General features: G+C 46.9%; 1 pseudogene; it reads left to right on the forward strand.

Moving 5' to 3' along the window:
• Positions 1-6,796, forward strand: part of LOC105742810 — a 61,765-nt pseudogene extending 54,969 nt beyond the window's left edge.
• Positions 6,797-10,447: the final 3,651 nt, after the last annotated feature.

Genomic DNA, 10,447 nt, shown 5'->3' on the forward strand with positions numbered 1-10,447 from the left:
CCCACTCTGCGCCTGGGCTGGGACTGGTCCCGCCGGCGCAGGGTAGCAGGAAACTCTCCGCACACTCACCGGACCTGGGCTAGGACTGGGTCCAGAAGTGTTAATTAAATTGATTTCATCAGTAGATATTGCATGCATGTATGAAATATCACATTATATGCCATAAATATGTGTAATTATTTGTATGCTAATTATTTTTTAATATTTAGGGAGCTGGAAATGCTATGGTGATTTGATCATTATACACAATTTAGATGTACAGAATTGTATCACACTATTCTGCATAAATATACACAACTAATAATTCAATACTTTTAAAGTTACACTACTGAGAAAAATTTTGAAACAAATAAATTAAAAGGACATTACATGGACTGAAAGATTCAATACTGCCAAGCTCACAATCATCTCTGAAGTGATTTATGGATTCAATACAAGCCAATAAAAATTCCTAACATGAGTTTTATTTTTCAGTAGAGTGAGTGGCTTTGCTGACAAAGTGGTGAAAGAGCCGGGGCCCACTGAGACAGCGACTGAGACTGGACGTGGTGGTACACGCCTATAATCCCAGTGCCTGGGAGACTGAAAACAAGAGGATCCCTCTGAGTCCGATCTGTGTAGTGAGACCCTGTAGACCCTGCACTAAATACATAAAAATAAATTTAAAAAATAGAAAGAGGTGAACTGACTGTGGTGAATTAGAGTTTAGACTTGACTGTCTCCAGGATCCATCTCAGATGCTGGTGTGCCTGGGTGGCTTGGGTAGGTGTGGCCCTGGTGCCTGTGTTGGGTCCACTCCTGGCACTGTGCCCCTGCTCTGGCCCCCAGCTGCTGTGACCTAAGTTGTTTCTGCCATGACACCACTGCCTCGAGCCAGCTAGTCATGAACTGAGGGTAGGCAGATTAATCCACTCCTCCTTTACACTGTGGGTATCTGGTCTTATGATTCATTAAGAAAACATTAACTGAAGCAGAAAATCAGTCCCAGAGAAGTTGCTGTCGCTGTGATGACACCTGACCATATGGTTAGTAGCTCCTGTAACTGCTTTATAGGAGGCATTTGGACATGTTTGGAGGTAGAGGCCGGAGAAGCCCTAGGGTACTAAAGTTGTGCCTAGTGGGTGGTTCTGATTGGACCTCAGAGCACTAGAACGGTGATAAGAATCTGCACAGTGAAGCTCAGGCTCGGGAGGGTTCAATTAGAGAAGGGATCCCAGTGGAAGCTGAACAACAGGCCATGTGTATAGCGCACGCTTGCGGGACACGCGTCTGCATTTTGCCCTTGTCCTGACAGACTTGCCCCATGGACTAAAATTAGGGGTGGTTAAGGCATTAACCTGGCAGAGGAGATTGCAGGACATCCTGATGTTGGGTTTGTGGCATGGTTACCACTGGCTGCCCTTAGCACGATTTTATGGTGAAAATCAGGGGTGCAAAAGTTGTTGGGTTGGAGAGGCTTCTATGTAGAGTCCAAAGAAAGGCCTTAGGAGGCCAAGCAAGAGCCCCTGTGAGGACACTATTTAAAGCTGTAGGAATAAGCTGAAGGTGCAGTGGAGGCCCCAGGAAGTTGGAGATGTGAGAAATGTGGACTATCAGCTGAGGAAAGCTGCAGGCCATGACTGAATCCAGCTCAAAAGAAGGTCTTGTGAGTCAAGCCCGCACGGGTGCAGGGCTGGCGACAGCAAGCCTCTTTGGAGTGCACAGCTTACCAGCATGTGTCCTGGACGCTGGACCTGGAGCTGCAGTACTTAATATTCGCTCTTCTGGCTTTCGTTCTCACTTTGGTCTCATTCTTTTCTGTCTCCTCGCGGCTACCTTATGGAATGGGAACATTTAACCTATCCCACCGTACTTGGGGTTAGGGAAACTATGAAGAAAAATAGACGGGTTTCTGCCATTCACATGACTCACAGTGCAGTTCAAGCCAACCACCCTGCCTGTTTGTGAGGTAGCTCTAAAAATATATTTCCAGAGGGCCACACTTGAAGCCAAAAAACCTATGCATATTCATTTGCTACTAACCATGCATCCAGTCTACTATTGTTCCCAACTAGCATGCTCTATGCAAAATTTTTATATACATAATGAGGCAAAAAATACTACAGGAAAGAAAAATTTGGAAAAAGCATAAAATGGAAACAAAGCTTTGCAAATAAAGAGGGAAAGAGGGGCTAGAAGAAGGGAAGGAGAGCAGGAGAAAAACAGACCATGTCCAGGTAAAAGTTCCCTGTGATGAATGCCATCAATATTTACATCTCACTTGTCCCAATAAATGTAATAAATATAAAAAAGAATACTGCAGAGTTTACTTAAGCAGATGCAATGCAATAAAACGTACAAAAATGTGAGGCGTTTCTAAAATGAATCCTGTCAAGTACATGCCAAGCAAATGTCTTCAATGATTTTTAATAAATAACTTTATTTGCTTGTATTATTTTCAGTAACACTATGATAAGACAAAAAAAATCTTTGTTTTGTTTTGTTTCAAAGAACACAAAGCCGAAAGTCAAAGGGGAGGGCCCCAATTACCACAGTCAGGATTTCTGAAAACAATCATCGGAGGTGAGTCCACCTGTGAGCATACAGGACGGAGCCTGGCAGGGTGTTCTACCTGGTGCACAAATAGTTGCTGGACGGAAATGCAAAGACTATGATATGACCATCAAATTATTACTAACGTACCCATCCAGAGAAGCTCTATCGTCAGGCCGACTTTGTTGATGTTTCAAAGCTCAAAATACAACCTCGTTATCTCGTGCACTTCTGGCTCCAGTGGAAACACAAAGACCGGCCATCAGGAGGCCCTCCATCCTGACAGCCTCTCCTAGATCGTGTGTACTTCAGGACTCAAGCACAGCAGAGGACGGGTTTAAAGGCGCCTCCCCACAGGACCAATCAGTCGGGCAAAGACAACTGTTGGAAAATAAAGGTCAGCAAACACAGTCATCCAGAGAACAGGGCCCACCTTTGCTCAGCAAGGTCATCTCAACAGCTAAATCTATCAGCTCAACGTAGGTCAGTTTCCTGCAATACAACAACACACGAACTGTTCTCATTTGAGAAGAAAAAGAAAATATTAGATATGCAGTTGGAAGTTTAATCATTTCAATGTAGGATAAAAGAAATAAAAAGGAGGTAGAGACAAGGAAATCAAGATTTTTAAATTAATTATTATGTTTTAAAAATCTCTTATTTATTTGGAACAAGGTCTCCGTATGCAGCTTGGATTTATAGTGATCCTCCTGTCTCAGCCTCCCCAGCACTGGGGTTACAGGTGTACGCTACCACGCCCAGTTTCGGTGGCCAGTTCAGCAAAGGCCAGCACAGCATGTGGTACTGGAGATCAGACCCAGGCCCCTGCGCTTGCCAGGCAGGGGCTTAGTCTGCTGAGCTATCTCCCCAGCCCAAGATTTTAAAATTTTGAAGAACCGCAGCCTCAAACACAAAATCTACTCAAGCCCCACCCCTCTTTCTAGGAAACTCTCAAGAAAATGTCTGCAGGCCCTCTTATGATAATCTTGTAAATCTGGGCTCCAGTTGAGGGTGTTTCCCACCGCACCTGTGCCATCCGCTCCTCTCCCCTGCTAGTCACAAATGAGAGCCGAGGAGGACTCGCCTCACTGGGCCTCACTCGAGCATCCGCAGCAGCTCTGCCCAGCATCTCTGCTACACCAGCCCCGCGCCAGCCCCCTAATGGGCACCACTTCTGCTCCTCCGTAAGCCCTGCAGAAGCAGAGGACGCAGCCCACATTTGGGCAAAGCCACAGGCCACGCCACAAGGGAAGGCGGCGCCAGCAACACACTGCCCAGGCCAGCTCTCCGCCAGCTCCTCAGCACAGCTAAAGGATACATGCACACAATTCTCCTCACATACAGATTTTTTTTTCTGATTTACTAAATCAACATAAACACTCATGCTTATGTTTATGAGATTATGCTCCATCTCATAATCTGTTAAACTCGAAATCTTAATTTAGCCTGTTGCATTTTATCCTAAAAAATATAATTTGAAAAGCTGCACTTACCTCATTAAGAAATGGCAGTAACAGGGTGCAGTCTTACAAACTTTTTTTTTAAGAAACTGCTATATATTTTCTCATCAAACCTGGAGATATTATGTAAAATTCCCAAATCTTTACTAGGTAGAACTTCATTAAAGGACATTCACAAATATATAAAACAAATGTATAAAGCAAACCAAATCCTAGTTGGCGAGCTTACTAGCGCCTTCTTTGCCCTCTCCGGACCACTCCATTTTGCTGTCTTCTCTGTTAACACAGCCTTCCCCTCCCCCTCAACCAATGCTCTGTTCCCAGTCCAGGTAGTAAAGATGGGAGAGGACAAGAGATCTCTCTTATTCCTGATGGAATGCAGGAGCCCTCTAAGTGCTGATTTAAATTGCTGATTTTAAATTGCTCTCATCAAAATGCTACATACACACAAGAAATTGTGAAAATTCCCCTCAACTACTGGGTCTCAATTACCACAATCAGGACTTTTGAAAAAAATCATCAGAGGTAAGTCAGACTGCACGCATAAAGGACAGAGATTGGCAGGTTTTCTGGTCACCCGATGAACAAACCAGCTGCTTGAGCATTTTGGATGATGCAAAATACGCCAGCTGTGACAGGACCATCAAATTATCCTAATGCATCTGTCCAGAAAAGCTCTGTCTTTAGGCCGACTTTGTTAATGCTTCAAAGTTCAGAACATAATCTCATTATTTCGTGCACTTTTTGGTTCTGATGAAAACACAAAGACCAGCCGTGCAGCAGCCCTTCCACCAAGCCATGGACAGAGGAAGAGGAGGCTGAGCAAACTTCAGGGTGCTTTTTCTCTTTCACAGACTACCCCACTCTTCCCTCCACCGCACTAGAGAAAACCACCTCTCTGTCAATCACACAGCTTTAATCTGACTCCTTCATTGCCCTGGGCGCGATGACCCCATGAGCTACACTCCCCCAGAAAATGGTCTTCCCAACTTTTCCAGGTTGAAATTATACTTCTGTAAGTCTATTCTAGGGCTAAGGTATGCTGTAGTAAGATGAGTAAATGAAATTGTGTTTGATAGAAAAACCATTTTTTAAAATATGGTGGGGAGTCAAGCTGACACTCTTGTTTTAGAGAGAAAGAAACTGAAGCTCAAACAGCTGGGACAGTTATGCAGCTGACTAACCCTGGCCCAGCTCAACAGCACAGAGCTGAGAGCATCCTCTGGGGCTTCTGCCCTCATCCCACTGCAGAGCTAAAGTCTCCTCGAAAAGGATGCAAAACAGTTCATGTCACTACGCCTCCAAGTAGATTCCTCCAAAACCCCACAAAGTTTTAGAAAAGAGTATCCATGGAAGAGGCAGTCAGAAAGGAAGGCAGCTGCAGCTCAAGGCTGATGCACTCTTCCACGTCTGGTTTCCCAGGGCTGCTCGAACTAAGCCCGTTACCTTGCGAGGCCCAACCTGGTACAGAATCACAAAGCTGCGTCACGCGAGATGTGGCGTCTACACTCAGCTGTACTGTTCAAATATGTGGCTGCCCTTTCACACACAATAAGGTAGAGGGCAGTGCCTGGATGCAAGCAGCCCAGAGGGAAGAGCCCGGGCACTGCCACAAGACCGTACAACCAAGGCAGCTGCACGGAAGGGCAGGACCCAGAAGGGGTCCCTGGGCAGGTAACCTCAGATCTCGATTTCTAGCTACGTATCAGGCTATGAAGCTGCCTTGCAAGGAATAGTGTCTCACTCTTTCCATATTTACTGATTAAAATCTAATGCTCTCATTTAATACCAGTTACTTGCATAGTCCCAACTTGCAGGAAAAGCCTATTTAAGCAGGCCTGGGACATATTCTAAAGCTAATTCAAAATTAAAATCCCATAATTTGCTTAATTCTCAGGCCACCATTTAATATATCATGACCTCCAACAATTACTTTGCATTCCAGAGCAGATGGCTGAAGGGGATTTTCACCAAGTACAGTTTCCACTTGCACATGGCTAACGCTGCAGAAGACTAGGGTAGCCCTGAAGAATATAAAACAGAAAAGGAAACTATTTTCCTACAGCATTCTAGGCTGCGTCTGGCTCCCGCTCTCACAGCCATCGCAGTACACTGAGCTCCATGGAGACAGAGCTAGGGAAAGTGAGAGCCAGACGGGCACTGGGCAATTCTGCACCTCGCTGCGGAAAACAAGTAAACAGGGCAAAGGAGAGCCTAAGCAGCCGAGAGGCGAGGTGTCATCATATGCGTTCCTTGTGCAAACTTGCCGAGAGGAGCACAAGGAGAAGCACCCAAATGCTTCTGTTAACTTCTCAGAGTTTCCTAAGAAGTGCTCAGAGAGGTGGAAGACCATGTCTACCAAAGAAAAAGGAAAATTTGAAGACATGGCAAAAGCAGACAAGGCTCACTATGAAAGAGAAACGAAAACTTAAATTCCTCCTAAAGGAGAAACACAAAAGAAGTTCAAGGATCCCAATGCGCCCGAGAGGCCTCCCTCTGCCTTCTTGTTCTGTTCTAAATATTGCCCCAAAATCAAAGGAGAACATCCTGGCCTCTCCATTGGTGATGTTGAAAAGAAACTTGGAGAAATGTGGAATAATACTGCAGCAGATGACAAGCAGCCATAGGAGAAGAAGGCTGCTAAGCTGAAGGAGAAGTATGAAAAGGACATCGCTGCCTACCGGGCTAAAGGAAAACCTGATGCAGTAAAAAAGGGAGTCGTGAAGGCTGAAAAAAGCAAGAAAAAGAAGGAAGAGGAGGGGGAGGAGAATGAAAAGGAGGAAGAAGAGGATGATGATGAATAAGTTGGTTCTAGCAGGTTTTTTTCTTGTCTATAAAGCACTTAACTCCCCTGTACACAACTCACTCCTTTTGAAGAAAAAAAATTAAAATGTAAGGCTGTATAAGATTTGTTTTAAAACTGTACAGTGTCTTTTTTTGTATAGTTCACACACTACCAAATGTGTCTTTAGATAGCCCTGTCCTGGTGGTATTTTCAGTAGCCACTAACCTTGCCTGGTGCCGTCTGGGGGTTGCAAATCGGCATGGAAATTTGAAGCAGGTTCTTGTTGGTGCACAGCACAAGTTAGTTATATACAGAGATGGTAATTTTTCACCTTCAGTTGTCTCTGATGCAGCTTATATGAAATAATTGTTCTGTTAACTGAATACCACTCTTTAATTGCAAAAAAGTTGCAACTCTTTCATTGATATTCTGAATGCTTCTAAGTAAATACAATTTTAAAAGAAAAAAAACTAAAGCATTCTAAGTAAACAGTGTGTTCCAGTGATTTCAGAGGAATTGCCCAATAAGCCCATCTAACCTCTGAAAGCCTTCCCAGAGAGCAGGATGGAGATCCAACACGGCAGGTACTGTGAGACCACAGCAGGGCTGAGAACAGGCCGCCCTGGCTGAGCTCACCGGCTGCTTTCAGTCAGAGACCCGGATTTTTCTGTTCCCCTCTCCTCCCCACCCCCACATGTGCCCAGAGGGAGCAGCAAACCCGGGGCAGGAGGGTGGGAGCCAGGAGCTGGAGCCTTACTTGCCTCCTGTCTGTGTTTCACAATTGCTTAAGATGACTGAAGCCAGGCATGGTGGGGCACACCCATCATCGCAGCCCAGGGGAGGTGGAGGCAGGAACACCAGCGAGAGTCAGAAGCCAGGCTGGGCTGCAGGGTGAGCTCGAGGCCAGCTTGAACTACTGGGACAACCCTGTCTCAAAAATCCAAAAGAAAAAGAGAACTGATCTCTCAGAAGCACCACACAACAGGCCAACGCCAAGCTGACACGCAGTGTTCCATCTCTCATTCCTTTCTTCCAGCGGTTTTCACTTTCCTGGGATCTAGGTTCTTACCTCCCACCATTCAGAACCTTTCCAAAGCAATGAATTCTGGACGGGGACTTACCCCTCTGATGTTAGAAGCACACTGCCAGGTCAGTGACATTAGCCTAGAGGTAGTGAGCAGTTACGGTTCCTTAACACACACGCGTCCTTAGACTCCTTCCATGTGTGTGCATCACTTTGATCCTCTCAAGAATGACCTGGGTGTGGACATGGGTCAGGGTGATCATCACCCCATCCGAGCCAGGGCGGAGGCCACCTCCACAGTGGCAGCAGCATCAATCTGTGAGCCAAGGCCTGCAAGGTGTTGGCAGGGACACTAGGGGACCCTGAGATCCAGGCCCTCTCAAAGGCTCAGGGCCATTGTGGCCCAAGCCCCAGGGCCGAGACTGAAGTGCACACCTAAGGGTGAATTAGGGGGCTGACGGTCCCGTCTGTCCTCCTGACACCTGTCTTCAGGAATCGCCCCACCACTTCCAGCCCTCCCAGGGTCTATGTCTCTATTCCTGTATTCACTTAGGAAGTTGCTCTGGGCCTGCAGAGCAGAGGCCCTGGCGAGGCTGCGGGATGCCGAGGAGCCAGAGGCGCACAGGGCACATGGATTCCTTACTGCTCCTGTGTGACTGGGCTGGGACACAGCGGGAGGATGCTCTGTGGGCGAGAACTGCAACACACAGACATGGACACCGCTGAGCCTATTAGCACCATGTAGAAGTCGGGGGAAGCAGAAGTGGTCAGCAAGGGACCGTGGGCCACGATGGCCGTCAGGAAGCCCCGGGACCCCACCGCGCAAGCCCAGCTTGCCTCTGCTCCTCCGATCCATTACTCTCCAGTCTGGTGCTACACCTGGGCCCTTGGGAGCTTGCAATGTCCTCCACCTCGTGCTTCAGCTCTCAGCATGAGACCCTGGCTTCCTGAACAAGCCCCAAGGCTGCACCCAGAGACCCCTCACCCACACCTCTGTGCTCGGCCTGCTCGGCGCCCCGCTCTCCTTCCACCTGTGACAGACAAGCAGGTCTCTGGGAAGCTCACTGTCTAGTGTCATCTAAAGACTTTCACAGCATCCCTGTAAAGCACCACCACCACCATTATTTTATCACTATTGTGTGTGTTACACAGAGCATACTATCATCTCAGAAAGCGAGTACATTTACCTAACATAGCTTGGTTCTTTTAAAATACACTTCCTATCTATCTCTATTCCTTCCCTCCTCCTCTAAGTCACCTGTCCCCATTTTCCTTCTTGCTCATATTACTAATCTCATGACTTAATCTCAATAATCTTCTTTTCAAAGAGAATAAAAAATTTAAAGAAACATTCAATTTGACACAAAATTTCAGAACAAGATGAAAGGAAATCAACAAAAGCTATTATATTGCATATTATCTTCAAAGTAGCTGCTCAGATTACCAGATACAGGCATGCAAAATGGATCAACATGTAGCTGTTCCCTTCCAATAAGCCAATAGGAATTAGTGGCATTATTACCTCATCTATCTTCGGTATATTTCCCCCTTCTTTCCTTCTTGTCTCCTTTCCCTCATCCCAGTTATTCTTTCCTTTTAAACAGTATCCTATGACACATGGTTGGCTTCCATCGAGAGCTTATCGATAGGTCCCTGATGCGTAGGTCCCTACATGCATAGGTCCCTGCACGCATACATCCCTGCATGCATAAGTCCCTGCATGCATAGGTCCCTGATGTGTAGGTCCCTGCATGCATAGGTCCCTGCATGCATAGGTCCCTGCATGCATAGGTTCCTGTGTGCATAGGCCCCTGATGCAAAGGCCCCTGCCCGTGTAGGTCCCTACATGTGTAGGTCTCTGCATACACAGGTCCCTGATGCAGAGGTTCCTGATGCATAGGTCCCTGATGTGTAGGAACCTGCATGCACAGGTCCCTGATGTGTAGGTCCCTGCATGCACAGGTCCCTGCACATGTAGGTCCCTGTATACATAGTTCCCTGTATGTGTAGGTCCCTGCATGCACAGATCCCTGCACATGTAGGTCCCTGTATACATAGTTCCCTGTATGTGTAGGTCCCTGCATGCACAGGTCCCTGCACATGTAGGTCCCTGTATACATAGTTCCCTGTATGTGTAGGTCCCTGTATGCATAGTTCCCTGCACACATAGGTCCCTGAGACATAGGTCCCTGCACGCATAGGTTCCTGCACATATAGGTCCCTGCACACATAGGTTCCTGATGCATAGGTCCCTGCACATGTAGGTCCCTGCACACATAGGTTCCTGATGTGTAGGTCCCTGCACACATAGGTCCTTGCACAGATAGGTCCCTGATGCATAGGTCCCTGCACACATAGGTCCCTGCACGTGTAGGTCCCTGCACAGATAGGTAGGTCCCTGAAAGCATAGATCCCTGCACATGTGGGCCCCTGCATGTATAGGTTCCTGAATGCATAGGTCGCTGCACATGTAAGTCCCTGCATGCATAGGTCCCTGCATGCATAGGTCTCTGCACTCGTAGGTCCCTGCATGTATAGGTCCCTGATGCCTAGGTCCCTGCACATGTAGGTCCCTGCATGCATAGGTCCCTGCATGCATAGGTCCCTGATGCAAAGGTCCCTGCACATGTAGGTCCCTGCATGCAT

Source organism: Octodon degus, unplaced genomic scaffold, assembly GCF_000260255.1.
Source record: "Octodon degus isolate 3935 unplaced genomic scaffold, OctDeg1.0 scaffold00075, whole genome shotgun sequence".
Lineage (NCBI taxonomy): Eukaryota > Metazoa > Chordata > Mammalia > Rodentia > Octodontidae > Octodon > Octodon degus.